Source organism: Salvelinus alpinus, chromosome 32 (assembly GCF_045679555.1).
Source record: "Salvelinus alpinus chromosome 32, SLU_Salpinus.1, whole genome shotgun sequence".
In the NCBI taxonomy this organism is placed as follows: Eukaryota; Metazoa; Chordata; class Actinopteri; order Salmoniformes; family Salmonidae; genus Salvelinus; species Salvelinus alpinus.
Window position 1 is genome coordinate 19,050,017 of NC_092117.1, and position 27,845 is coordinate 19,077,861.

The 27,845-nt window shown below is 42.0% G+C and overlaps 1 long non-coding RNA gene across 2 annotated transcripts; it reads right to left on the minus strand.

Moving 5' to 3' along the window:
* Positions 1–23,222: 23,222 nt before the first annotated feature.
* On the minus strand, positions 23,223–27,078 carry LOC139562495 (uncharacterized). Of its 2 annotated transcripts, none has more exons than XR_011672372.1 (5): positions 26,260–27,078; positions 26,007–26,143; positions 25,587–25,802; positions 25,309–25,480; positions 23,223–24,987 (listed from the first exon to the last, which is right to left on the minus strand). It is a non-coding gene; the product is annotated as an uncharacterized lncRNA (long non-coding RNA). The 2 variants fall into 2 exon arrangements; XR_011672371.1 differs by having other exon boundaries at positions 25,305–25,480.
* Positions 27,079–27,845: the final 767 nt, after the last annotated feature.

The following is a 27,845-nucleotide window of genomic DNA, read 5'->3' on the forward strand; positions in this document are numbered from 1 at the left end:
GCTAAAAGAACAAATGAAGTAGGCAGTGGCATGGTGCATATAGCCATAGAAGCATAGTGGCATATGCCTCAATGCAGTCATATTCGTGGCTTATTGGGGGTGTGGCTTTCAGTTGCTTATTTCTGACTACCCATCCCATGGGAGTGAATGTGATTCCAGTGCACTGCTAGCTACAGTATGAATTCTATCTGATGGTGTTTGCATGTTTAGGCAAAAAGAAAAATAATGTCCAATTTGGAACACTGACAAGTTGAGAGCATACATAATTTATTTCTTTGCTCAATCTGATTGGGTGGTTCTAGCTCCCCAGTAGGTGGGTCCAGGCCCACCCAGGCACACCCGTGCCTAAGCGCCCGAGTTAACTTAGAGCAAAGAGCATCAGATATTCAGCAGCAACATTTCTTCAGACAGCGATATGTAGATCATGACTCTGGGACATTATCCTGCCCTCACCGTGACATTTTCTCTGAACCTTCACCTTAGTTATTGCCATCAGGAATTACAGGTTTTAAATATTGCTGTGAAATACAGTGGGGAGCTCACAGAAAAGTGTGTTTGTTGTGTTGCCATTTCAAAATTGGCCCATGACCTGTTGTCATCTTTGGAAAATGTCCCTTTTGCCAATCTAATTGAGTGTCCAGGGACCTACAACAATGCACTGTCATTGTACCAACACAGCTAAAATAATGAGCAGGTCAGACTCTAAGAACCTTCATGCTGTGAGTTACAATTGTCTAACGGTGTGGGGTGCTAATATTATAATTTTATCTTCAGGCTGGCATATTGGTATTCACCTGAATCTCAGTGGGTTGCAATGGAGGTGTGGCCAATCATTTTGCCAGCCTCCAATTCTGGGAAAGTAATACAACATCATTCACTTTATTAGCAGAATAGTAACACGTGAAGCTGCAGAAAATATGCTAAATGATGGCAATACATTGGCCATAGCATACAATATATGAAATCCTTCATACTGTGCAATAAGCTAATTGGATTGAATGCAACATTGGTGCAAACCATTAGAACTCCATTAGATGTGGAAGCCATCCTCACCATGCTAGCTATTTGATTCTATTCCTGGGTAACATTTAGTCAATAGGAGGAGGTTGGTCTTGACTGATGCCTTAGAGAGTCTCTATATTGATCTGTCCTCCCCATCGCTTTGCTTGAGCCGGGACGTGTTCCTGTTACATGGAAGGGTCAGCAGCACAGGGCCGTCTTTCATTCAGAGCCATTAGCAATGCAGTGTGCACTAGCTCTCTCAATCTGTTTCAGTTATCCTGCATCAGACAAGAAGGAAACCTGCCTAATGCAGATGAATGGTTGATTGGGAATTTCAATCACGCGTAGGCCTGTGTGTATACAAAACACATTTGATCCACTGATCCACTACTATTTTTGGGGCGGAAATATACCACAGAACATTAATCAGTGTATTAAAGGTTTCACATGTGTTTAAGTATTTTTAAATATATGATAAAAAGTCGTGAAATAATGTAGACTGGCAGTATTTACAGAAGAATACATAATAGGAGATTAAATGTTATGTTCCAAGGGCAGTTGAAGGGAACATGAAAAGAAACATGAATTTAACTGCGATCTCGGTTTATCGTGTCATTATCATATATGGGTGTAAGCTTTAATAACTGCTTACATATTAGGCCTACCTGTGGGTGTGCACACACCGTGGCAAAATGTATGATTGTCTTTCAAGAGAGAGGATCGCTCTAGCTTTGGCTGGCTTTCTGTCACACACACAGACTGAATACAAACTGCATAATTCTCCTTGGCATTGGGGGTAGCATTGAGGAGTTTACCACACCAGTCTCCAGCTTCATTAATAAGTGCATCTACGACATCATCCCCACAGTGACCGTACGTACATATCCCAACCAGAAGCAATGGATTACAGGCAATATCTGCACTAAAGGCTAGAGCTGCCGATTTCAAGGAGCGGGACACTATTTAATTTATTTATTTCACCTTTATTTTACCAGGTAGGCCAGTTGAGAACAAGTTCTCATTTACAACTGCGACCTGGCCAAGATAAAGTAAAGCAGTGTGACAAAAACAACAACACAGAGTTACACATGGGATAAACAAACGTGCAGTCAATAGCACAATAGAAAACCTGTATACAGTGTGTGCAAATGGAGTAAGGAGGTAAGGCAATAAATAGGCCATAGTGGCGAAGTAATTACAATTAATCCAGATACCTATAAGAAATCCCACTTTGACCAAACGACAAGCCATCAAACAGGCAAAGCATCAATACAGAACTAAGATGGAGTCCTATTACGCCGGCTCTGATGCTCTTCGGATGTGGCAGGGCTTGCAAACTATCATGAATTACAAAGGGAAACTTAGTCGTGAGCTGCCCAGTGACTCAAACCTACCAGACGAGCTAAATGCCTTCTATGCTTGCTTCGAGGCAAGCAACACTGGACAATGCATGAGAGCACCATTTGTTCCAGACAACTGTGTGATCATGCTCTCCGCAGCCAATGTGAGTAAGCACTATAACAGGTTAACATCCACAAGGCCTGATTACAAGGATGTGTACTCAGAGCATGCGCTGACCAGCTGGCAAGTGTCTTCACTGACATTATCGAACTCTCCCTGACCCAGTCTGTAATACCTACATGTTTCAAGCAGACCACCATAGTCCCTATGCCCAAGAACATCAAAGTAACCTGTCTAAATGACTGTCGCCCCATATCACTCACATCTGTAGCCATGAAATGCTCTCCACACTGGTGCCACTCAGGGGTGTGTGCTTAGTCCCCTCCTGTACTCCCTGTTCACCTACGACTGTGTGGCCGCACACTACTACAACACCATTATTACGTTTTCTGACCACTGAAACCGGTGAGACAGCCTACAGGGAGGAGGTCAGAGACCTTGCAGTGTGGTGCCAGGAAAACAACCTCTCCCTCAATGTCAGCAAGACAAAGGAGCTGATTGTGTACTACAGAAAATGGAGGGCTGAGCATACCCCCATTCACATTTGCCAGGGCTATAATGGAACGGGTCGAGAGCTTCAAGTTCCTCGGTGTCCACATCACTAAGGATCTATCATGGTCCACACACACCAACACAGCCGTGAAGAGGGCACAACAACGTCTCTTCCCCCTCAGGAGGTTGAAAAGATTTGGCCTGGGCCTACATATCCTCAAAAGGTTATTCAGCTGCACCATTGAGAGCATTTTGACTGGCTGCATGACTGCTTGGTATGTCAACTGCTTGGCATCCAACCGCAAGGCACTAGAGAGTGTAATGCGTACAGCCCAGTACATCACTGGGGTCGAGCTCCCTGACATCTAGTACCTCTATACCAGGCGGTGTCAGAGGAATTATCTATCCTGTTGCCTAGTCACTCTATGCCTCCTAGTTATATGTACATATCAGTGGAGGCTGCTGAGGGGAGAACGGCTTACTTTTCTATTATTTCTCCATTGTCTTTCTCTCTGCATTGTTGGAAATGCCCGTAAGTAAGCATTTTACTGTTAGTCTACACCTGTTGTTTGTGAAGCATATGACTGACACTATTTTATTTTATTTTATCTTAAATTGTTAATTTGCAGACTTGTGAGCATGCCCTGCAGAATGCACTCTTAGGAGAAAAGATGGATCCCAGCTGTTGATTTCCCCTGTTAGTTAAATTGAACATCCTTTGTAGAATTGTAGCCTATATTCAAGGTCTCTTCCTCTGTCTAGAAATAGCTTCAATTGTTAGCTTCCCTCTTACACCTTTCTGTAACAAAGGCGATGCAAAAGAGGAGAAAAGAAACATAGCATTCGTCCAAACAGAAGATGACAAGACAAAAAGGCAATGAAGGATGAAATGCCAGGGCATTAGTTATGCACAGTGTCCACCCCGCCTCCCCTCTGCTCCAACAAACATCTGCCTTTACTGCAGTAGGATCTGTGGCAATGGATCAGACTCAGCATCACCTCCAAAACTCACAGATATCACTCCCATAGGAAGATAATCCTTTTGATCGCAGATTATTACTTATCTAATCCTGTCTTTTCTGTTAGAGGATTGAAAACGAAAAGAAAGTCCATCTGCGGTGTGGGTTGATTGATTCTGTTTTGGTCAGCCGTGCACTGTACTACTATCAGTGTTGAGTTGATGGGTTTTTTCAGCTAGCTCATTTTAGTGATGGACACTTGAGACTTACACTTCAATTAGTACCCACCACACCTCTGGGGCAGCTGAAGAGACGATCGCCTTTTCAACTAATACTTCCAAATACATTACTAAGAGATAAATTGCAAGACAATACAGGCAGCGGGTTAAGTGTTTTGACCCTTGTGGAATGCTATAGGCCATATCTATTGACGGCACAAATCCTCTGGTCTATTTAGCTGAAGAAGAAGGATATACAATGCAAGCCTTTCAGGTTCAGTGGCTGCTATGATGTTGGTATCACAAACCAGAGAGATGATAGTCTATGCACAAAGAGATCAATTAATTATAAATGTGTTGATATACAGTTTGTACAGATATAAACATCAATGTCGAACCAGTTTAGGATCAATAGATAACAGACAGGTGGATGAATTTCACAGCACATACAGTAACATTTAAAAGGGAATATGATATGAACTTCTGAGAAGCTTATTTTAGAGATAGTGTAATGCAAGAAAAACTAACAGTCTCATTGTGGCCTTTCGCACATATGCTGTCTTCGAGTGTTTGGTCTGTTGCCTTCCGCAGATTAGACGGAGTCCTCTCATCTCTCTGTCCTCCCTCTATTCTCTTCTTTCTGGGTAGAACACAGTCACTCTCTCCCCTCCCTCTCAGTGTCCCAGTAGTAGCAGCTGTGGGAGTTCAATATGATGATAGTGTGATGTACGCCAGCGTCTCTGCTCTCTCTGGGTCCCATTCTTTAAATCAACAGCCACGGGGCTTGTGTTGCTGTTGCTCTGTCTATTCTACTATGGTGGGGGCTTCTTGTGGAGCTGAAGTAATTCTAGCCTGGCCTAGAATCAGGTTTACGGTAGTTTCAGTGTTTTGTGTAGCTCCGGTGTAAGAAGGTTCCTCATGGCTAAGTTGAGGTTTCCAGACTTTTTTGCCTGCCTAATTAGTCATGACGAGACATATAAACAGTGAGAAGGTCACTCTTGTTGATTCTTCTGTAAAAGTCCTGCAGGTTGCTAGCTCCATATGCTAGACCTCTAATGAGGTAATTCTAGTTTATCCTGAGCAGTCAAAAGGCCATGGCAACAGTTAAACCACTGAGGTTTGCACAAGTACAAGGGGAAAACTCCCACACAATGCATCAGTCATTCACAAAGGAAAATATCTCATCTTCCAGGAGACCCCTGAAATTTTCAGGACTGTCGTTTTTTAGCCTTGTGAACAGGGCTTGAGAGAAACATCCTCCTATTCATAAATTATTAAACAAAGCATATATCACAACCTTTGAGATCAAAACAGCATGCTTGTAAGATACAGGGGGGCAACTCTGATATTTAGCACTGCAAAGTGCAAAACAAATCTAAAATGGAAAGGTTAGATGTTTGAAATCTGACACAAGCACAGAGCCTTTGTAATTTCCCTGACAGGTACACAATATGGCAGAGGAGCACTGTAGGGTATATGAATCTATCTTTGTACCTCTCCAAGAGGCTGAGGATTTTGCACCAACACACATAATAGGGTTCCTGTGAAAATGAATATTTGATGATATTGCTAGCAGGCTATGATTGGAAGCATGAGCGGATTAGCATTCATAACCGCCTCTTGAGCAGAACTTTCATCATTATCAACCTTTAAGTTTAACAGCCAGCGTTAATGCCTACGCTGCTCCTAGGGGCTGTAGAATAGCATGTTACTGTCTTCCTGGGGTTGAAAACGACAAGGCAGGTAAAAAAATATTGACCCTCTTTTACAGTTTCTCAATCGCTTTGGCAATTTTTAAACAGTCTTAACATTCTCTAAACTGTAAGTGCAATTGTCACAACTGTTTTATAGGACATCACAACTCTACTGCATGTCCACAAAATGTAGTAACTCACCCAAAACATATAATTCATGCTTCAAAACCTAGTTATTGTGTCAGTAAATTGGCCAATGCCACCAAAAGGAAATGTTTTTTTTGTCATCGTATGAGCTGTACTGGTCAAAAAGTTAAGATGTTTTTTCACCATGTCAGTCAACCCTGGGAATGTTTGTTATATACAAATGTCAGTTTTGTTCTACTTTTTTGTTGACACTGACTGCTTACTGTACTATACCAGAATGTCAGTTGTGTCGAGCTGAATGCTATTGTGTATCACACAGAGCTTTTTAGATCCCAATGTCAACAGTAGGTAAAAGTTTACTGGGAAAAGTCAGTACTGTACAATACTGCAGTACACAGTTAAAGGATATGCACATTTGTATGTATACAGTAGATTTATTTTTGTAGCATGTAAACAGAAAATTCACATTTGCATGTTCATTTTTACATATTTCTTACATGTAAAGTCATATATAGTGACGAGAAAATTTGCCACAAAATTACATCCATGCAACAAAAAAAATAAAAAAAACGCAGCAATGAAAAAACCTAGTTCTGTAAAAAACAATAAATTGTACCTTCTCACAGTACGTAACACTACAAGTTCCCATCTTCTTGGTGGACATCGTGTCACTCTTGTTGGTCTGGCCAGAGATTTTCCTCAACATCACATCTGATGTTTCCCTTGCGATGCACTGGGGGGAAAAATATCCTGCAATGATCGCCTGTGATGTCCTCACAAGCAGCATTCATGGCATCTAACAGAGACATCTGATCTTGTGCCCGATAGTCATATACTTTCCACCTCCATGCTGAACAAACCTCTTCTATCGGATTCAGGAATGGGGAGGATGGTGGAAGGAACTCCATTGTTATCCTTTCATGCGCAGCAAACCATTCCCTAAAAATGTTGGTTTGGTGGAAGCTGACATTATCCCACACAATTACATAATTTGGCAAATCTGGTCTAACTAAACCTCTTTCGTGTTCTGGTATTAGATCTCTGTAAAGTGTATTTAGGAAGGCCAGGAGAAGTTGGGTGTTATAGGGCCCAATGTGTGGAACATGCGTGCTCACAGCATTCTCAGAAATGGCAGCACACATTGTAATATTGCCCCCACGTTGGTCTGGTGTGCCAATTGTGGCTCGGTGTCCAATGAGATTGCAGCCACGCCTCTTGCCTTTGGCCAGATTGAACCCAGCCTTCTCCACAAAAACAAGAATGTGGGTCATTTCATGTCCTTCCTTCCAGCTCCATTATTCTCTATGTAGTAACACAGAAACAAAATATAAAGTCAGTTTTACATAGCCTATTCTAGAATCAAACAGTTTAGTAAAGTAGAAATGTTTTATGTTCTTACGGGTATCTACGACTTCAAGAAGTACATACAGGCATCATTGAAGTACAGTAAAACTCCCTGTACAATATACCATGTGCACACAAATGCTTTACCTGGACATACTGGTACCGAAGCTCCTTCACTCTGTCACTATTCCTCTCAAATAGCACCTTGTAGAGTTGTTTCATAGTCATTTGATTTTTTCCCCCGAACTTTGTCCATAGTGGAAATGCTGACAGAATTGATATTTGCGAAGATATTGTTGTCATTTATGATATCACTTTGGATCTCCCTTAACCTGATGGAATTGTTGGCTATGACCATGTTGCAAACGTCTTGTTCTTTCTGATGGCTGAATACTGCTTCTCTGCCACCAGCATGAGGTTGTTGTGCAGTCCTATATATGACATGTACTGTAGAATTCACAAATAGATCATGTTACAGATTATTTTCAAATTGTACTATGTTACTGTATATTCCTCATACATATCTTACGGTACATTGTGATTTTCAGACTTGCATAAACCTTTACAATAGTTGCTGTATTGTTGTGAATGAAATGCTGTAACAAAAGTAAAGAACGAGTATCTATTTACCTGTTTTCCCTACGGATTGCACAATTGATGACACTGTGGACCTGCACCCTCCGACCAGCCTCTTCCATTGTAAGACCATGGGGACTCTTATTCTTTGTCTTCTACCTCTTCCTCTATTATGTCTTCCCCTAACACCACCACCACCACACATTCTTACACATCTTCTTATTTCTCTTCCACGAGCATGAAGCTGCTGTTCAGGGGTGTGATGTTCCGCCATGTTCAAAAATGGTAGTGATTGTGCTGTGGGCAAGCTCCATATACACTACTGTTCACAAGTTTGGGGTCACTTAGAAATGTCCTTGTTTTTGAAAGAAAAGCAAAAAAAAATGTCCATTAAAATAACAACAAATTGATCAGAACTACAGTGTAGACATTGTTAATGTTGTAAATGACTATTGTAGCTGGAAACAGCAGATTTTTATGGAATATCTACATAGGCGTACAGAGGCCCATTATCAGCAACCATCACTCCTGTGTTCCAATGGCACGTTGTGTTAGCTAATCCAAGTTTATCATTTTAAAAGGCTAATTGATCATTAGAAAACCCTTTTGCAATTATGTTAGCACCGCTGAAAACAGTTGTACTGATTAAAGAAGCAATAAAACTGTCCTTCTTTAGACTAGTTGAGTATCTGGAGCATCAGCATTTGTGGGTTTGATTACAGGCTCAAAATGATCAGAAACAAAGACCTTTCTTCTGAACCTCGTCAGTCTATTCTTGTTAATTTATGCTTAACTGGATGATTAAATAAACATCCAATGTAACTCCCTGTGATTAAGTATTGGCTACCATCCACAGCTAGTGATGCTGTCTCTTATATTTTTGGTCCATGTTGCGATAAGCATGGTTTTTGTTTAGACTCAAAATGTTGTAGCGAAAGGAATAACGCAGATTATGTACCTTGCTCTTAGAGGTATGTGAGCTGTTTCAGTATCCTATGTTTAATGTGTTGAGTGAACTTCAGTAGGTCGTGCGGGAACAGGGCTTTCCAAAACAGTGAACTAATTCAAACAATTATATAATTCTCTTGCTCCTTGAAATGTCTCATGGAAATCTGAAAATGAATAGCCTATTCTTCAAATCCATGCATAGATCAAACTGCTCCTTTTGTCTGGCTTCTACCTCACAATGCCTGCTCCACCAAGATCCAAGGAACCTGTCACTTCTCACCCTGTGACACAAACACTGCTGCAGACGCCCACGGTACTCTATTCTGTTTTGCATTTTATGTCAGGTTCTTTGGTCCGATGCCAGTAAGAGGATAAAAAGCCTTGGCCCCATGATATGATGGGGGTCCTGATTGAAAATCTAGTCAGAGTGGCTACTCTCTTTATAGGAGCTCATTAGTCGGAGAGACCTGTGTGCATTGTTCCAAGTCTGCAGAGTCAGCGAGGGAGCCACTCATCACTCCACCCAATCCAGTCTCCTGCACATCTGGTCTGGCAGCTCCAGGGTGACCTGTGCACACACGCACACACACACACACACACACACACACACACACACACACACACACACACACACACACACACACACACACACACACACACAAACACACGCTAAAGCAAGTGCGCATACATCGCCCCTAACACATGCAAAGTTATGCGTACAGGTCCATACCTACTCACACATACACATAATGTAGAATACACAAAGCTGCATACACACCAAGGAAGTGCCTCCCCACATACATGGAGAAACCAATGCACACACACATACATATCATCTTCTGTGATTTACAGCCAAAACATAAATACACAGACACACAAACAGACAGACACACACACACCTCTGTGATTTACAGCCCACTTTACACACAGCTCAGGTGGCCATCTCCAGCTCTGACCCTGTACTGCAGCTCAGGGACAGAGACTCAGCAGTAGGCTGCAAGGATGCCAGAACACACCACTGCCAATAGCCAGTGAGGGCTAAGTGTCAATCTTCAGTTATGAAGGTTTTAAACGCTTTATTGTTGAAAGATTTGTTTTACACAACAGAGCTACTTTTAGCCTGTGATCACCCTCCGTTAGTATGAATGTTACACTGAATATATAAAATAACGTATATAATATGTAGCTATGTGCTTGTATCTATCAGAATACTTCATTGCCTTTATCAGAATACAGCAGGATCAAGTAAACAAGTTGTCTTTCTTGAGTCTTCAGTGAAACAGAGAAAATAAGATGGGACAGTTTCAATCCCATACTGAGAGAGAAAGGACGTGATAGTATTGAGAACATGTCACTGTACATTCATCTGACGGACATTCAGGCAGTGTTCCATTGGCGTCACTCAGACAGAACGAAAAAAACAAGTATAAAACCTGGAACAGTGGCAGAAGCTATCAAATTGACTGAGCGTTTCGGCATAGATGAAAAGCATGAGCTGCCGTTTCAAAAGCCGGAATGAATCAATGGAGTCCGTTGGTATAGCCTCAACATAATGGCTCTCATATAGGGAAGTCCTTTCAGATTAAAGCTACTATAAGAAATCAATGCTTATTTTTCTACCAACGCCACTGGCTGTGAGGTACAATGAATTATTTTTTATTTAGGGCCCTATTCAATCAAAACTGGTGTCCTGAGGTTTCTGAATAAGATAAAAGTAAACGATTCCTTCACAGTGTGACTCATATTGATTTACGGTAATCAATAAACTGATGCTGAATATGTGAAACTGAAGGGAACTCAACTGGATGACTCATACGGTACAGAAATATGTTTTTTTAATGTACTTGGTAGGCTGATTCATTCTTTCTGCCAAGTGCACATGTTTGAACACCAAAATCCTGGAGGCCGCTGCAGCTTTGGAGAGTACCACTTTCACTTTACCTCTCCATACCCCCATCCGTCCAGCCCACTGCCAAGCTGGAGAGGTTTTCGCCCAGCCTTCGATGGCCACCTGTGTTTCATGACTGCAACACATCCCTGGCACCATGGCAACCATTTCCGCTGAATTTCCATTGTGCTGTGGACAGATGCTCTCACTAGATGAGGCCACCTTTGACCTGCCAATGTCACCTCAATCATCACTTCTGCTTACCTCAAATTGAGTGGATTATAATTCGGCACACTAATAATTTAGCAGTGACTGAATTGTCAATAATTTTGCAGTGAATTGTAAAATGTATTCTGTCGCTGTCACAAAAGCCCTCCTGAATTGGAAGGTCTTTGCTTGTTTTGAGAAGAGAGAGAGAGACAGAGAGAGAGACAGAGAGAGAGAGACAGAGAGACAGAGAGACAGAGAGACAGAGAGACAGAGAGACAGAGAGAGATACTAAGAGTTGCTTCTCCTTAGATAATTGGTGTTGTGAAAAGTACTGTATATAAAGGAGCTTAGATTCCTGTTAGCTTTTTTGGCCTCTGGAAAAAATACAGTTGTCAAGACAATGAGAATATAGCAGTCTAAAATCTTGCATATGATTCGAATTAGCTCTATGTTTTGTGTCATTCACAGACATTATTGTTACAATATAATTAATATAGCATCTCTATTTGCCCAGGATTTAATCAGATCATAACAGAAGAGATACAAATGAAGATAAAAGCATTGATATAATGTATACTTAAAACATTGTTTCTGAGATGTTGATTATGAGTCATAGCCTCAGCTATTTCCTATGGTGGCACACTAAAACAGAGGAAGTATAGAGAGTCTTAATACTATGTTGTATATTTTAGATGTGACTGCATTGGAATTATTGCTAACATCAAAGGTAACACTTTTTTAAATGTATTTTTGTGAAGATCAAAACCAAAAACTAATACCATTCATTTCAGACTCCAAAAAGTGACAACTTGGAAACTCTGATTGAAAAAAATACTATATGCAAAAAATATATGCTTGTCATGGTGCAACAATAATGAGGTACCACTTAAATAACATGTCCCTGATGCTGTGGGATGAGATTTAAATAAGAAATGTTTTAATTTGATGTATAATTCAAAATTCCTATCTGCTTTATACCTTACTAGTCACCTTTTAAACTATTGGATATTCTGATATGAATATTAGGAGAGATTCATGATCATTTCTGAGAGAACGTTATCAGTAGTGCCAACCCCAAATGTTTCTGACTCCATTTTTGCCCCTGATGTTTAAACACTGACATGTTTTTTCTAACCAATGTGAAGATAATAGTTCCTATAAGCAACGTTTCTGAAGCTGCTGGCATATTGAAAGACACAGGGATTCTCTCCCTTCAGCTACCTAGGATGCTGTCCAAAAATATGTCAGGTAGGAGTCTTGCAGAGGCAAACCAGTCAGACCAGGTTAGATAAGACAAACCGTCTCTTAGCTCATATATTTAATAAATGGAGATACAGGTCAGTGGAGTGCACCATAAAAATCAATTTCTGGGATACAAAGTGCATTTTTCCCAAACTTCCGAGGTGAAATGAAATAATTAAAAACAACATGTCGGAACTCTTCTTTCTGAGAGGAGCTGGTAAATCTTTTATGAGCGCCATCCACCCATTGAGTATACAAGCTCTAGCCTTCTCTGTGGCACACTTTCCAGACTTATGAATAAAATATGGCCCTCACATGGGTCTGCTTAAACAACAAAAAGAGAAGCTGTCAATGATTTAAAATGGAGCTTTAGTTTAGGATTATTTTTTATTTTAATAAATGCAAACAGCTAAATTCTCATATGATTACATTCCCTAGAGTGGTCAAGACTTCCTCATAAAATTGCTCTGACATCAATCAAAAGTGAAGTTTCCGAGATGACTGTGTGTTTGGCTGTGAATTGGATGCCAAATGACTTGATTGACCTATAATGCAGTCAGAATTCATTTCTCTGTTTGCTAGATAGGTCTGTAATTGATAAAGCCATCCAAAGCTGGTGGGCATGTCATTAATTATTTTCATAAAAATGTCACAATTATGGCAATAGCCATGCCAATATTGAAATGGATATCCAACCGCTGCTAATGCAAATGAAACGTGTCATAAACAAAGTACTGAGTTTAGCAAAAAAAAGTTTGCTCTCATCAGAAATCTGCTAACTGCTTTTAAAACTTCCTGAATGATCTTAAAACGGCATGTAATTGCCTGTGTGATATACTTAAGCAATAAGGCCTGAGGAGGTGTGGTATATAGTCAATATACCACAGCTATGGGCTGTTCTTAGGCTACCAGCTAATCAGCATTCAGGGCTCAAACTAGCCAGTTTATAATATACCATAGACTCAGTTCACTTAAATCAAATGCAAGACAAAAAGGGACAAATCAATAATTACCATGATGAATTGCATGTCTACAGCTCCTGTCATCAGATCTCAATCACATCTCATCCACCCACAATGGGAGGCTCTCATTAGGATGATTGAAGGCAGCCATTTTGTCTCAATGGGCTAAATTACTATCATTAAATGGCCCAGGGATGAGGGTTGTATGGGATAGGTAGCCAAGACACTGAGGTTGCATCCCCTTATTTCTCAAATCGGGTCCTGTGTGGTTCAGCTGGTAGAGCACAGCGCTTGCAACTCTAAGGTTGTGGGTTTGTGTCCCAGGGAACCAGTAAGAAAATGTATGCACTACTATAAGTTGTTCTGGATAAGAGTGTCTGCTAAAATTACACCTTGTTGATGTCATTGAGCAGTATGCTTTGAATCAGCGTTGTGAAAATCTCTCCGCTGAGTGTCTGGTTTTTACTTTCAATTAAGACCTAGACAAGCAGGTGAGGGGAGTTCCTTAGTAATTAGTGACCTTAATTCATCAATCAAGTACAAGGGAGGAGGAAAAACCCGCAGACACTCGTCCCTCCGTGGAATGAATGTGCTTTGAATCAAGTGTTAAAATAAAGTGTTACAATGACCCTACAAACACTTCCCAATAAAGTTCAACAATCTAAAGTGCATTGTCTAGAGAAGAATGGCGAGAAAGCCATTTTAAACTATTGCGATGCAACCCTTGAGTACGTCACAACCTATCTAGGGCACAGAAAGAGAGAATAGATTTGGCAATAGCATACCCTCAGGTAACTCCAAAACAACATTAGCAGACACACTTGAATAGAAACCCACAGGGCAAGAGAAGGCTATGAGACAAATAACTCATTAGAGAAAGACAAAAACAGTCTGGAGAAAGTAAATGAAAATTACTACAAAACTAGATTCAACTTAGAGGCGTTGTTAATGCTCTTTGCTCCATATGTCATTTATTATGTGTTGTCATCAAAGTTTATTTCTGTCTCTGTATGAGATTACTTAGGTCCTATGTTATAGTAGTAATGCAAGGACATGCTCAGCTAGCACACACTTTTCCTTAAGAAAGTATTCACAACACTTTACTTTTTTCACATTTTGTTGTATTACAGCCTGAATTTAAAATGGATTAAGTTGAGATGTTGTGCCACTGGCCTACACACAACACCCCATAATGTTAAAGTAGAATTATCTTTTTGCTTTATTTTATTACTATTTTGTTTTGTTGCTGAAATGTCTTGAGTCTGTAAGTATTCAACCCCTTTGTTCTGGCAAGCTTAAATAAGTTCAGGAGTATACATTCACTTAACAAGTCACATAACAAGTTGCAAGTCACATAAGTTGTATAGTGTTTAACATGATTTTAGAATGACTACCTCATCTCTGTACCCCACACATACAATTATCTGTAAAGTCCCTCAGTCGAGCAATGAATTTCAAATGCAGATTCAACCACAAAGACCAGGGAGGTTATCATGCCTCGCAAAGAAGGGCACCTATTGGTAGAGGGTTAACAATAAAACAAGCAGATATTGAATATCCCTTTGAGAATGATGAAGTTATAAATTACACTTTGGATGGTGTGTCAATACACCCAGTCACTACAAAGATACAGGTGTCCTTCCTAACTCAGTTGCTGGAGAGGAAGGAAACAACTCAGGGATTTTACAATGAGGCCAATGGTGACTTTAAGAAAACAGTTACAGAGTTTAATGGCTGTGATAGGAGAAAACTGAGGATGGATCAACAATATTGTAGTTACTCCACAATAGTAACCTAATTGACAGAGTGAAAAGAAGGAAACCTGGACAGAATATGAATCCTGTTTGCAACAAGGCACTAAAGTAATACTGTAAAACATGTGGCAAAGCAATTCACTTTTTATCCTGATTACAAAGTGTTATGTGTGAGGCAAATCCAATACATTACTGAGTACCACTCTTCATATTTTCAAAAATAGTGGTTTCTGCATCATGTTATGGGTATGCTTGTAATAGTTAAGGACTGGAGAGTTGTTCGGGATAAAAAATAAATAGAATGGAGCTAAGCACAGGAAAAATCCTAGAGGAATACCTGGTTCAGTCTGCTTTCCATCAGACACTTGTCACCACTTCCGCCGAAGTCTCTCCTTGTTCAGGTGGCGTTCGGCGGTCGACGTCAACGGCCTTCTAGCCATCGCCGATCCACTTTTAATTTTCCATTTGTTTTGTCTTTGTCTTACACACCTGGTTTCAATCCCCCAATTACCTGTTCATTATTTAACCCTCTGTTCCCCCATGTTTGTTTGTGAGTGATTGTTTCTATGTAGGAAGGTCCGTTATTGTGGGCTCTGTTTTTGTATTGCATTTATTATTATGTTGAGTAAAATACGTTTATTTACTCATATCTGCTGTCCTGCGCCTGACTCCTATACGCCAGCTACACACAGACTTCCTTACAACACTGGGAGATTAATTCACCTTTCAGCAGGACAATAACCTAAAACACAAGGCAAAATCTACACCAGAGTTGCTTACCAAAACGACATTGAATGTTCCTGAGTGGCCTAGTTACAGTTTTGACTTAAATCAGCTTGAAAATCTTATTGAAATATTCAGTAAAAGTTTTAAGGAAGTTATTCAAAAACCTCCTATTAACCTATGATTTCTGTTCTCAGAGCGTTAATAAAACCTCCCAGGAAAACTTTCAAGGAAGCAGAGTAAAACATTCTCAGAACATCCCTGCAACCTAAAAATAATTGTTTGCAGAACAAGCAACATTTTCACTTCTGTTCTCAGAACATTTAAAAAACGTTCCCTTTTACCGTTCAGAAACGTATGGCTTCGTTCCAACAACTAATGTGAAGCCAAAAACATGCATTCCCACAACTTCCAAGGAACCAAATGTGCTAGCTGGGATGTTCTGTCCATGGACAACTTAACTGCAACAACAATTGCCTGTTAAATAATGGATGTATCCAGAATCTTCACATTGGATTAACACTTGACTAGACAATCCTTTCATAGCCCCAAAGTCATTAAGGCTATTTTCTAGTTCACCCTGGGTGTGTGCGGAACTATATTGCCAAAAATAACTTGTTTCTGTGCATCCAAATCATCTGCAGCGGCCAAAGTTAAGTGTAGTTCAAACTCAGGAGACTGATGTTTGCCACACAGTTTTCATTGGCTTCATTTTTCAAACCGGAAGGTCATTGACTCCCTCTCAGGTTTGTCAACTTTCATTTTTAATGGTTCAATGCAGGGCCGTAACCAGGATTTGAGTTTTAGTGAGGTCCACAATTTGTTTTATATTAAAGCTCATTTACTGCATTACTATACAATAAAAAAACTTTAAAATGCTATTCGGAGATCAGCAAAAACAGGCAAAAATGACCCCAGCCTTGATTACCTTGGCTGCTGTAGATTCATTCACCTCAGTCGATCTACAAACACATAGCGAATATCTATACAATTGTAATATTATACCCCTGAATGGGGGGAAATATGAGAAATGATTCACACTGATACATAGCATCAGTGACTGTTCAGTCAGTTGTAATGATGAATTTCATAAAATCATGAACTCTTTACATAAAAATTAAAAAATCAAATTACATAGCGTTCATATTTGTATTCTTAGGCATTATTAATCAAGCTCTGCACAAACAGACATCGATGGAGCCCACAGATGATTGTATTATCACATTCACATGAATTATTAGAATACGACTTACTATTCCGTATCAAAATCAGTGATGTAGTGGTAAAAAAAGTAGCTAATGGGTCAATATAAACTCCAGTGGGCGATCGAGACAAAACAAACAAACTACGATGTAAACAAAAACTATAAAAGAAAATTGAACTGTATTGTTTGCCCTTTGATTGTATTTTAATATTGGCCCAGGCCTATAGGGAAGGTAGACCATGTGGAGATGTTCATCTGAAACATATCAGTAGGGTTTAATCTGTCAAACTCTTCTTCACACCTCATGATTTATGAGGGGGGGTTGGCAGGAGGTAATAGAATGTTTTTTTTTTTCATCCACATGGTTTCACCCATGGTTGTAAACATCCAGTTTGAGGGGGGACTGATGTCGGGGGTTGGTAATTAGGTAGGGATTTGTTCTCATGTGGCTGTGGGCTTTAATTATGTTCATTAAGACTATAAGTTAGAGTGAATGAGATATGTGTGGGGGTTGTCTGTCATTGATGTCTGTTTATGACAAATTATGCAGTGTCAGGTAGAAACTGACCCGGGAGTTGTGACTTATGACCACAGATCTGTCTCCGTGGACATCTAATTAAAAACAAAAACAGTAATAACTTATTTACTTAAGAATTCAGACCCTTTGGCTGAGACTCGAAATTGAGCTCAGCGACTCGAAATTGAGCTCTTCAACTTGGTTGGAGTCCACCTGTGGTCATTTCATTTGATTGGACATGATTTGGAAAGGCACACTCCTGTCTATTGTACACTGCTAAAAAAAATAAAGGGAACACTTAAACAACACAATGTAACTCCAAGTCAATCACACTTCTGTGAAATCAAACTGTCCACTTAGGAAGCAACACTGACCGCATTATCTACCAAGGGAATTCTCTTCGATCATAATCACAGCCGTATATATTCCCCCCAAGCAGACACATCGATGGCCCTGAACGAACTTTATCTGACTCTTTGTAAACTGGAAACCACACACCCTGAGGCTGCATTCATCGTAGCTGGGGATTTTAACAAGGCTAATCTAAAAACAAAACTCCCTAAATTCTACCAAAACCTGCGGGCTCTCCTTCACTGCAGCCGAGGTGAGTAAAACATTTAAACGTGTTAACCCTCGCAAGGCTGCAGGCCCAGACGGCATTCCCAGCCGCGTCCTCAGAGCATGCGCAGACCAGCTGGCTGGTGTGTTTACGGACATATTCAATCAATCCTTATCCCAGTCTGCTGTTCCCACATGCTTCAAGAGGGCCACCATTGTTCCTGTTCCCAAGAAAGCTAAGGTAACTGAGCTAAACGACTACCGCCCCGTAGCACTCACTTCCGTCATCATGAAGTGCTTTGAGAGACTAGTCAAGGACCATATCACCTCCACCCTACCGGACACCCTAGACCCACTCCAATTTGCTTACCGACCCAATAGGTCCACAGACGACGCAATCGCAACCACACTGCACACTGCCCTAACCCATCTGGACAAGAGGAATACCTATGTGAGAATGCTGTTCATCGACTACAGCTCAGCATTTAACACCATAGTACCCTCCAAACTCGTCATCAAGCTCGAGACCCTGGGTCTCGACCCCGCCCTGTGCAACTGGGTCCTGGACTTCCTGACGGGCCGCCCCCAGGTGGTGAGGGTAGGTAACAACATCTCCACCCCGCTGATCCTCAACACTGGGGCCCCACAAGGGTGCGTTCTGAGCCCTCTCCTGTACTCCCTGTTCACCCACGACTGCGTGGCCATGCACGCCTCCAACTCAATCATCAAGTTTGCGGATGACACTACAGTGGTAGGCTTGATTACCAACAACGACGAGACGGCCTACAGGGAGGAGGTGAGGGCCCTCGGAGTGTGGTGTCAGGAAAATAACCTCACACTCAACGTCAACAAAACAAAGGAGATGATTGTGGACTTCAGGAAACAGCAGAGGGAGCACCCCCCTATCCACATCGACGGGTCAGTAGTGGAGAAGGTGGAAAGTTTTAAGTTCCTCGGTGTACACATCACGGACAAACTGAATTGGTCCACCCACACAGACAGCGTTGTGAAGAAGGCGCAGCAGCGCCTCTTCAACCTCAGGAGGCTGAAGAAATTCGGCTTGTCACCAAAAGCACTCACAAACCTCTACAGATGCACAATCGAGAGCATCCTGTCGGGCTGTATCACCGCCTGGTACGGCAACTGCTCCGCCCACAACCGTAAGGCTCTCCAGAGGGTAGTGAGGTCTGCAGAACGCATCACCGGGGGCAAACTACCTGCCCTCCAGGACACCTACACCACCCGATGTCACAGGAAGGCCATAAAGATCATCAAGGACAACAACCACCCAAGCCACTGCCTGTTCACCCCGCTATCATCCAGAAGGCGAGGTCAGTACAGGTGCATCAAAGCAGGGACCGAGAGACTGAAAAACAGCTTCTATCTCAAGGCCATCAGACTGTTAACAACACTAACATTTAGCGGCCGCTGCCAACATACTGACTCAACTCCAGCCACTTTAAAAATGGGAATTGATGGAAATTATGTAAAAATGTACCACTAGCCACTTTAAACAATGCCACTTAATATAATGTTTACATACCCTACATTACCCATCTCATATGTATATGTATATACTGTACTCTATATCATCTACTGCATCTTGCCATCTTTATGTAATACATGTACCACTAGCCACTTTAAACTATGCCACTTTATGTTTACATACCCTACAGTACTCATCTCATATGTATATACCGTACTCTATACCATCTACTGCATCTTGCCTATGCCGTTCTGTACCATCACTCATTCATATATCTTTATGTACATATTCTTTATCCCTTTACACTTGTGTGTATAAGGTAGTAGTTGTGGAATTGTTAGGTTAGATTACTTGTTGTTATTACTGCATTGTCGGAACTAGAAGCACAAGCATTTCGCTACACTCGCATTAACATCTGCTAACCATGTGTATGTGACTAATAAAATTTGATTTGATTTGATTTGATTTGATTTGATTGACAATAAATTTCACATGCTGTTGTGCAAATGGAATAGACAACAGGTGGAAATTATTGGCAATTAGCAAGACACCCCCAATAAAGGAGTGGTTCTGCAGGTGGTGACCACAGACCACTTCTCAGTTCCTATGCTTCCTGGCTGATGTTTTGGTCACTTTTGAATGCTGGCGGTGCTTTCACTCTAGTGGTAGCATGAGACGGAGTCTACAACCCACACAAGTGGCTCAGGTAGTGCAGCTCATCCAGGATGGCACATCAATGCGAGCTGTGGCAAGAAGGTTTGCTGTGTCTGTCAGCGTAGTGTCCAGAGCATGGAGGCGCTACCAGGAGACAGGCCAGTACATCAGGAGACGTGGAGGAGGCCGTAGGAGGGCAACAACCCAGCAGCAGGACCGCTACCTCCGCCTTTGTGCAAGGAGGAGCACTGCCAGAGCCCTGCAAAATGACCTCCAGCAGGCCACAAATGTGCATGTGTCTGCTCAAACGGTCAGAAACAGACTCCGTGAGGGTGGTATGAGGGCCCGACGTCCACAGGTGGGGGTTGTGCTTACAGCCCAACACCGTGCAGGACGTTTGGCATTTGCCAGAGAACACCGAGATTGGCAAATTTGCCACTGGCGCCCTGTGCTCTTCACAGATGAAAGCAGGTTCACACTGAGCACATGTGACAGACGTGACAGAGTCTGGAGACGCCGTGGAGAACGTTCTGCTGCCTGCAACATCCTCCAGCATGACCGGTTTGGCGGTGGGTCAGTCATGGTGTGGGGTGGCATTTCTTTGGGGGCCGCACAGCCCTCCATGTGCTCGCCAGAGGTAGCCTGACTGCCATTAGGTACCGAGATGAGATCCTCAGACCCCTTGTGAGACCATATGCTGGTGCGGTTGGCCCTGGGTTCCTCCTAATGCAAGACAATGCTAGACCTCATGTGGCTGGAGTGTGTCAGAAGTTCCTGCAAGAGGAAGGCATTGATGCTATGGACTGGCCCGCCCTTTCCCCAGACCTGAATCCAATTGAGCACATCTGGGACATCATGTCTCGCTCCATCCACCAACGCCACGTTGCACCACAGACTGTCCAGGAGTTGGCGGATGCTTTAGTCCAGGTCTGGGAGGAGATCCCTCAGGAGACCATCCGCCACCTCATCAGGAGCATGCCCAGGCGTTGTAGGGAGGTCATACAGGCACGTGGAGGCCACACACACTACTAAGCCTCATTTTGACTTGTTTTAAGGACATTACATCAAAGTTGGATCAGCCTGTAGTGTGGTTTTCCACTTTAATTTTGCGTGTGACTCCAAATCCAGACCTCCATGGGTTGATAAATTTGATTTCCATTGATCATTTTTGTGTGATTTTGTTGTCAGCACATTCAACTATGTAAAGAAAAAAGTATTTAATAAGAATATTTCATTCATTCAGATCTAGGATGTGTTATTTTAGTGTTCCCTTTATTTTTTTGAGCAGTGTATATAAGGTCCCACAGCTGACAGTGCATGTCAGAGCAAAAACCAAGCCATGAGGTCAAAGGAATTGTCCGTAGTGCTCCGAGACAGGATTGTGTTGAGACACAGATCTGGGGAAGGGTACCAAAAAATGTCTGCAGCATTGAAGGTCCCCAAGAACACAGTGGCCTCCATCATTCTTAAATAGAAGAAGTTTGGAACCACCAAGACTTCCTTGAGCTGGCCGCCCAGCCAAACTGAGCAATTGGGGGAGAAAGGCCTTGGTCAGGGAGGTGACCAAGATCCCGATGGTCACTCTGACAGAACTCCAGTTCCTCTGTGGAGATGGGAGAGCCTTCCAGAAAGACAACCATCTCTGCAGCACTCCACCAATCAGGCCTTTACGGTAGAGTGGCCAGACTGAAGCCACTCCTCAGTAAAAGGCACATGACAGGCCACTTGGAGTTTGCCAAAAGGCACCTAAAGGACTCTCAGACCATGAGAAACAAGATTCTTTGGTCTGATGAAGCCAAGATTGAACTCTTTGACCTGAATTCCAAGCGTCTGGAGGAAACCTTTGGCCTGGCCTGAATGCCAAGTGTCACATCTGGAGGAAACCTGGAACCATCCCTACGGTGAAGCATGGTGGTGGCAGCATCATGCTGTGGAGATGTCTTTCACCAGCAGGGACTGGAAGACTAGTCAGGATAAAGGGAAAGATGAACGGAGCAAAGTAAAGAGAGATCCTTGATGAAAACCTGCTTCAGAGCTCTCAGGGCCTCAGACTAGGGCGATGGTTCACCTTCTAAGCACACAGCCAAGACAACGCAAGGAGTGGCTTCGGGACAAGTCTCTGAATATCCTTGAGTGGCCCAGCCAGAGCCTGGACTTTAACCCAATCGAATATCTCTGGAGAGACCTGAAAATAGCTGTGCATCGACACTCCCCATCCAACCAGACAGAGCTTGAGAGGATCTGCAGAGAATAATGGGAGAAACTCCCCAAATACAGGTGTACCAAGCTTGTAGTGTCATACCCCTGAAAGCATAAGGCTGTAATCAATGCCAAATGTTCTTCAACAAAGTCTGAATACTTATGTAAATGTTATATTTCATTATTTTTTCTTTCTTTTTTTCATTATGGGGTATGGTGTGTAGACTGATGAGGGCAAAAAACGATTTAATACATTTTAGAATAAGGTTGTAACGTAACAAAATGTGGAAAAAGTCAAGGGGTCTGAATAGTTTCTGAATGCACCAGTTTAGGTGTGCTTGTCCTTAATCGTTTGCTACAGAGTTGGTCGCTCAGGTTTAAGCCAGTTGTGGTGAGTTAGATAATTAGCGTGTAGTTCACCCATCATGTTTCAGTCTCCATGAGTAGTAGTTCTAATCATGTTCTATTTGATGTAGCTCTGTCTTTTAAACATGGCAAAATATCCTAATTTAAACTAATGAATGCAATTAACTTAAATCATGTTTTCTACACAGCAAATTTGAAAGTGTTAATTTAACAACAGGCGTGTTAATTTTAAACACTTGTCCAGGGTTTATATAGGTCCACTCCCATCAGTGTTAATTTAACACTTTTGGTAGTGTTCATATTGAAACACTTGGAGTGTTAAAATATAACACTGTTGTTCACATGACCCGTGGGAGTGTTTTTTCAACACCCTCAGTATTAAGCAACACCTTTCAGTGTTGAGGATCAACTCTAGAGAATGCATCCTGTAGCTGAATTGACACCAGGAAGTGCTAAATATTCACACTAGGAAAAAACATTTTTTTTTGTCTGGTTCTCTCCCACTCATAAATCAAGACTGCAAGTTGTAGGGGATTTAAACATGAGCAATAAAGGATTTGTTACAAGAGTAGTGACTCTGCTTTGTTTAATTTATTTAGGCCACAAAGAGAGGATGCATCAGAATGAAATCAGTGCATCGCAGGCTCATCAGAATGAAATCAGTGCATCACAGGCACCTCAGTACATGTATTATATGAGAACAAGTATTTGCAGTTACTAATTAACACAAGTGGAAGTCCTCCTAAGACTAATTATGCAATTTTCTTGACAAAGTTGGCAAAATTCGGACTATTACTCAATCATGTCAAACAAAGGATTGTCTGCACAAATTTCTGCACACATGTGTAGAAGTTGACAAGGAATCATCATAAACTCAGCAAAAAAAGAAGTCCCCTTTCAGGACCTTGTCTTTCAAAAGATAATTCATAGAAATCCAAACAACTTCACAGATCTTCATTGTAAAGGGTTTAAACACTGTTTCCCATGCTTGTTCAATGAACCATAAACAATTAATGAACATGCACCTGTGGAACGGTCGTTAAGACACTAACAGCTTAGACGGTAGGCAATTAAGATCACAGTTATGAAGACGTAGGACACTAAAGAGGCCTTTCTACTGACTCTGAAAAATAGCAAAACAAAGATGCCCAGAGTCCCTGCTCATCTGCGTGAACGTGCCTAAGGCATGCTGCAAGGAGGCATGAGTACTGCAGATGTGGCCAGGGCAATAAATTGAAATATCCGTACTGTGAGACGCCTAAGACAGCGCTATAGGGAGACAGGACAGACAGCTGATCATCCTCGCAGTGGCAGACCATGTGTAACAACACCTGCACAGGATCGGTACATCCGAACATCACACCTGCGGGACAGGTAGAGGATGGCAACAACAACTGCCCGAGTTACACCAGGAACGCACAATCCCTCCATCAATGCTCAGACTGTCCTCATTAGGCTGGACTGAGGGCTTGTTGTAAGGCAGGTCCACACCAGACATCACTGGCACAATGTCACCTATGGGCACAAACCCACCATCGCTGGACCAGACAGGTGTCACGCCCTGGCCTTAGTTATCTTTGTTTTCTTTATTATTTTAGTTAGGTCAGGGTGTGACATGGGGGATGTAGGTGTTTTTGTCATGTCTAGGGGTTTTGTCTAGTCTAGGTGTTTGTATGTCTATGGCTGCCTAGATTGGTTCTCAATTAGAGGCAGCTGTTTATCATTGTCTCTAATTGGGAACCATATTTAGGCAGCCATATTCATTGGGTATGTCGTGGGTGAAGAGCCCGGATCTCAGTCCCATTGAGCACGTCTGGGACCTGTTGGATTGGAGGGTGAGGGCTAGGACCATTCCCCCAAGAAATGTCTGGGAACTTGCAGGTGCCTTGGTGGAAGAGTGGGGCAACATCTCACGGCAAGAACTGGCAAAACTGATGCTGTCCATGAGGAGGAGATGCACTGCAGTACTTAATGCAGCTGGTGGCCACACCAGATACTGACTGTTACTTTTGATTTTGACCCCCCCTTTGTTCAGAGAAACATTATTCAATTTCTGTTAGTCACATGTATGTGGAGCTTGTTCAGTTTATGTCTCAGTTGTTGAATCTTATGTTCGTACAAATATTTACACACGTTAATTAAGTTTGCTGAAAATAAATGCAGTTGACATTTCTTTTTTTACTGAGTTTGTGTCAGGTTAAAGACAGTGGACTTTGAACAGTTCATCAAACGCACACAGATCACTAGTTGCCTGGCAGGGAACTAGCCTCTTGTCCACCACGATGTAGTAGTTGTCAATCTTGCTCTGTCTTCTTCCGACGGCAAGGAAGTATGGCTGTCGACCATGGCTCCCATCAAGATGGTCTTCAATGCTGCAGCATGACTGCAACACACAAAGGGTCTTAAGTCACTCTCCACATGTTAAGACAATGAAGAGACAACCCAAAAAAGAAATTACACAACAATTACTGTATCATCTTACCTTATGAAAGTGCACTAGTCTGCCCACAGCATCACTGGCACTGAGCTTGGTCCTCTTCCCTCCTGCTGGTGGTGGGAGGAGATGAAGCAGCAGGAGGGAAGAGGACCAAGCTCAGTGCCAGTGATGCTGTGGGCAGACTAGTGCACTTTCATAAAAGAAAAAGCAAACAACCACAAATCACATAAAACAATATCGCCGAATTTGAAATATTGCACTACCCACGAGAGAATCCATTAACTGGTTTCACTGTCATTCTACCGGCAGTTTTTCTGCAGACTTCAGGAGCGGTGGTAGTCAGGGATTTTGCCAGTTTGATGACTTTAGGCTTCAATACAGTGTCCCACTTTTCAAGGAGCTCAGAGGATGTTTCATCGTCGAACATCAGCAAAAAGTCCTGATTCACCCAAAACAAAGTAGATCAACTCAACTTTATGACCAACACAAAATCATGTTCTCAATCAGACAAATAGCCTGTAGTTCTGATTCCAAGACAAACTCACCAATCCTATGTTTCCCAGAAACCTGGGAAAGACTGAGGACATCTGTGCTTCTGTCTGGACTATAAACTAGCTCCTGGCGATACTGGAATACCTCCTACATCTTCTGATAGATTTGTTTTTCATTGGCCGTGTGGACAAGGAATGATATGGCCTCCTTGCAAGCATCACCAACAAGCTGGTGGTCCAGGTCAGTTTTCCTCCTATGGGTTGGGCCTCCTGAATTCCAAGAGCATAACATTCTCTCTATGAGTGGGCTCAAAAACAATAAAGCATACACACAGCAAATATGTTTAACCATAGTTTTGTTGATGAAGGTACTGTATCTTTCTACAGTCTCATAATGATGCCAAATAACATGAATGTATAGTTTGATTGTTCTGATCCATTGTTTGTGGCCAGATTGGCTAATGAGAAGCTTACTCGTGCATCTCTTTCATGCGGCTGACTAAGATGGCAATCATCTCTCTCCTGGTTCTGTGGTCCAATGTTTTGGTTGTCTGGTACTCTTCTAATACGCATTTCCCGCCAGGTCTACTAGTCAGAGCATCTCGAACCATCTGTTAAGACAAGAGAAAAGTTAAATAATTTAGGGTTGGTTTATGCTGTCAGAATCTCCATGAAGAGCAAACACAGAAATGGGATTATCAACCTCCAATATCAATTGTAATTATACCTCTTTTGCTGCTACGGAGTCGATGGCCTCATCTCCTAATGTTGTGTGGGCCTTTTTAGACAGTCTTTCTGGAGAGCTCAGGTCTAAGTCACTTGACGAGAGGGATAATGTGTCTGTGCACGACTAGGTGTCGAACTAGGTGTCGAACAGGCTGTAGGAGACAAGTCTGAGCACCAGCAATGGATCAAAGCAATCAATCTAAACATTCATGTTATTTGATATCATTATTTGAGACTGTAGAAAGATAACTTCAAGATCTTTGATTGTGAGGCATAGGTCTGGATTGGCCTCAATCAGGTCCAGCAGGACATCCTCCACCTCCGTTTGGGAATCATCAAATTGTGTATTTGTGCTGCAAAGGGCAGTCCAAACCTATTTTGGTCTATAAAAAGAGACTAATCAGAATACAGGGAGATAAGCCACCTAGGGGGCTACAGAATGAGTCTGACCCAAATCAAGCCCAAGGGTTCAATTAAGAAAACACAGACAGTTCATATATTCAACTTGATTGATGAAATCTCCATAAGGGAACCCAGGCTGCAACTTCATTGGACCTTCTCCAACACGTTACACTGCAATTACACATAATGTCATATTTAAGTAAAATTTGGTTGCAAACATTTGATGGTATAGCTGTACATATAGAAACAATCTCACAAAATGCCCCCTAATACCCTTTGTCTTCCCTGCAGTGGATCAACCATTTGTTCCAAATGCCACTTTAATGATGTAACAGGTGTCTGCCTGCCTGCAGACCCCAGGCTTGGCAAGGCAATATTCCAGTGAAATCAACCAACCAAACTAGCAAGCTAACAAACAGTTACCACCACCACTCCTATAAATAGGAAAGAAAATGGCCAATACATTTTGTAAGAAATTGTAATGGATACTGGTAACTTGTTTTAACAACTTCTCAACACAAGCTATACTTGGCACAACATGCACCCATCCCCCACTATACCCCCACACTTTGTACCCTTATAATAACCACAGACCCACACACACTCCCCTCCCCCATGAATAGGCCCCTGTTAAAACAAGCGCACATACATTCTGCTCGAGGATGAGACTCTAAGACAAAGAACTGTGTTAAGAGCCAATGGAACGTCGACATCAGGCCCGGACAGGACTACCCACGACCCAGATCGACCAATCGGAAGGCCAGACTACAAGATCAACCTACTTTACTTGTTGCCTATATAACCAGCACAAACTGTTTAGAGCGCTCTCTTTTCCGACGATTCCATACGAGTCAGACAGAAGGGGCCGTGCTGCACGATTGCTAAGATATTTTTACCTGTGAATAAACTGCCTTATTATACAAATATCCACCTCGTCCTATGTCTCAACTTGATCTCCTGTCTCCAGTAAACGTTTTATCAACAATTTCAAGCCGTATTGTCAACAACACAATGTCTGATCTGTGATTAAGAACAAGCACACACCCTATCACGTCTAGCTACGTGCGATAGCTAGCTAACGTTAGCACTAATTTACAAGATGTTGAGGTTGGTGTTGTAGCTAGATATATAGCTAGCTAGCTTTCTAACAATTTTTGGCCAGACAAACATCCTTATTTATACAGT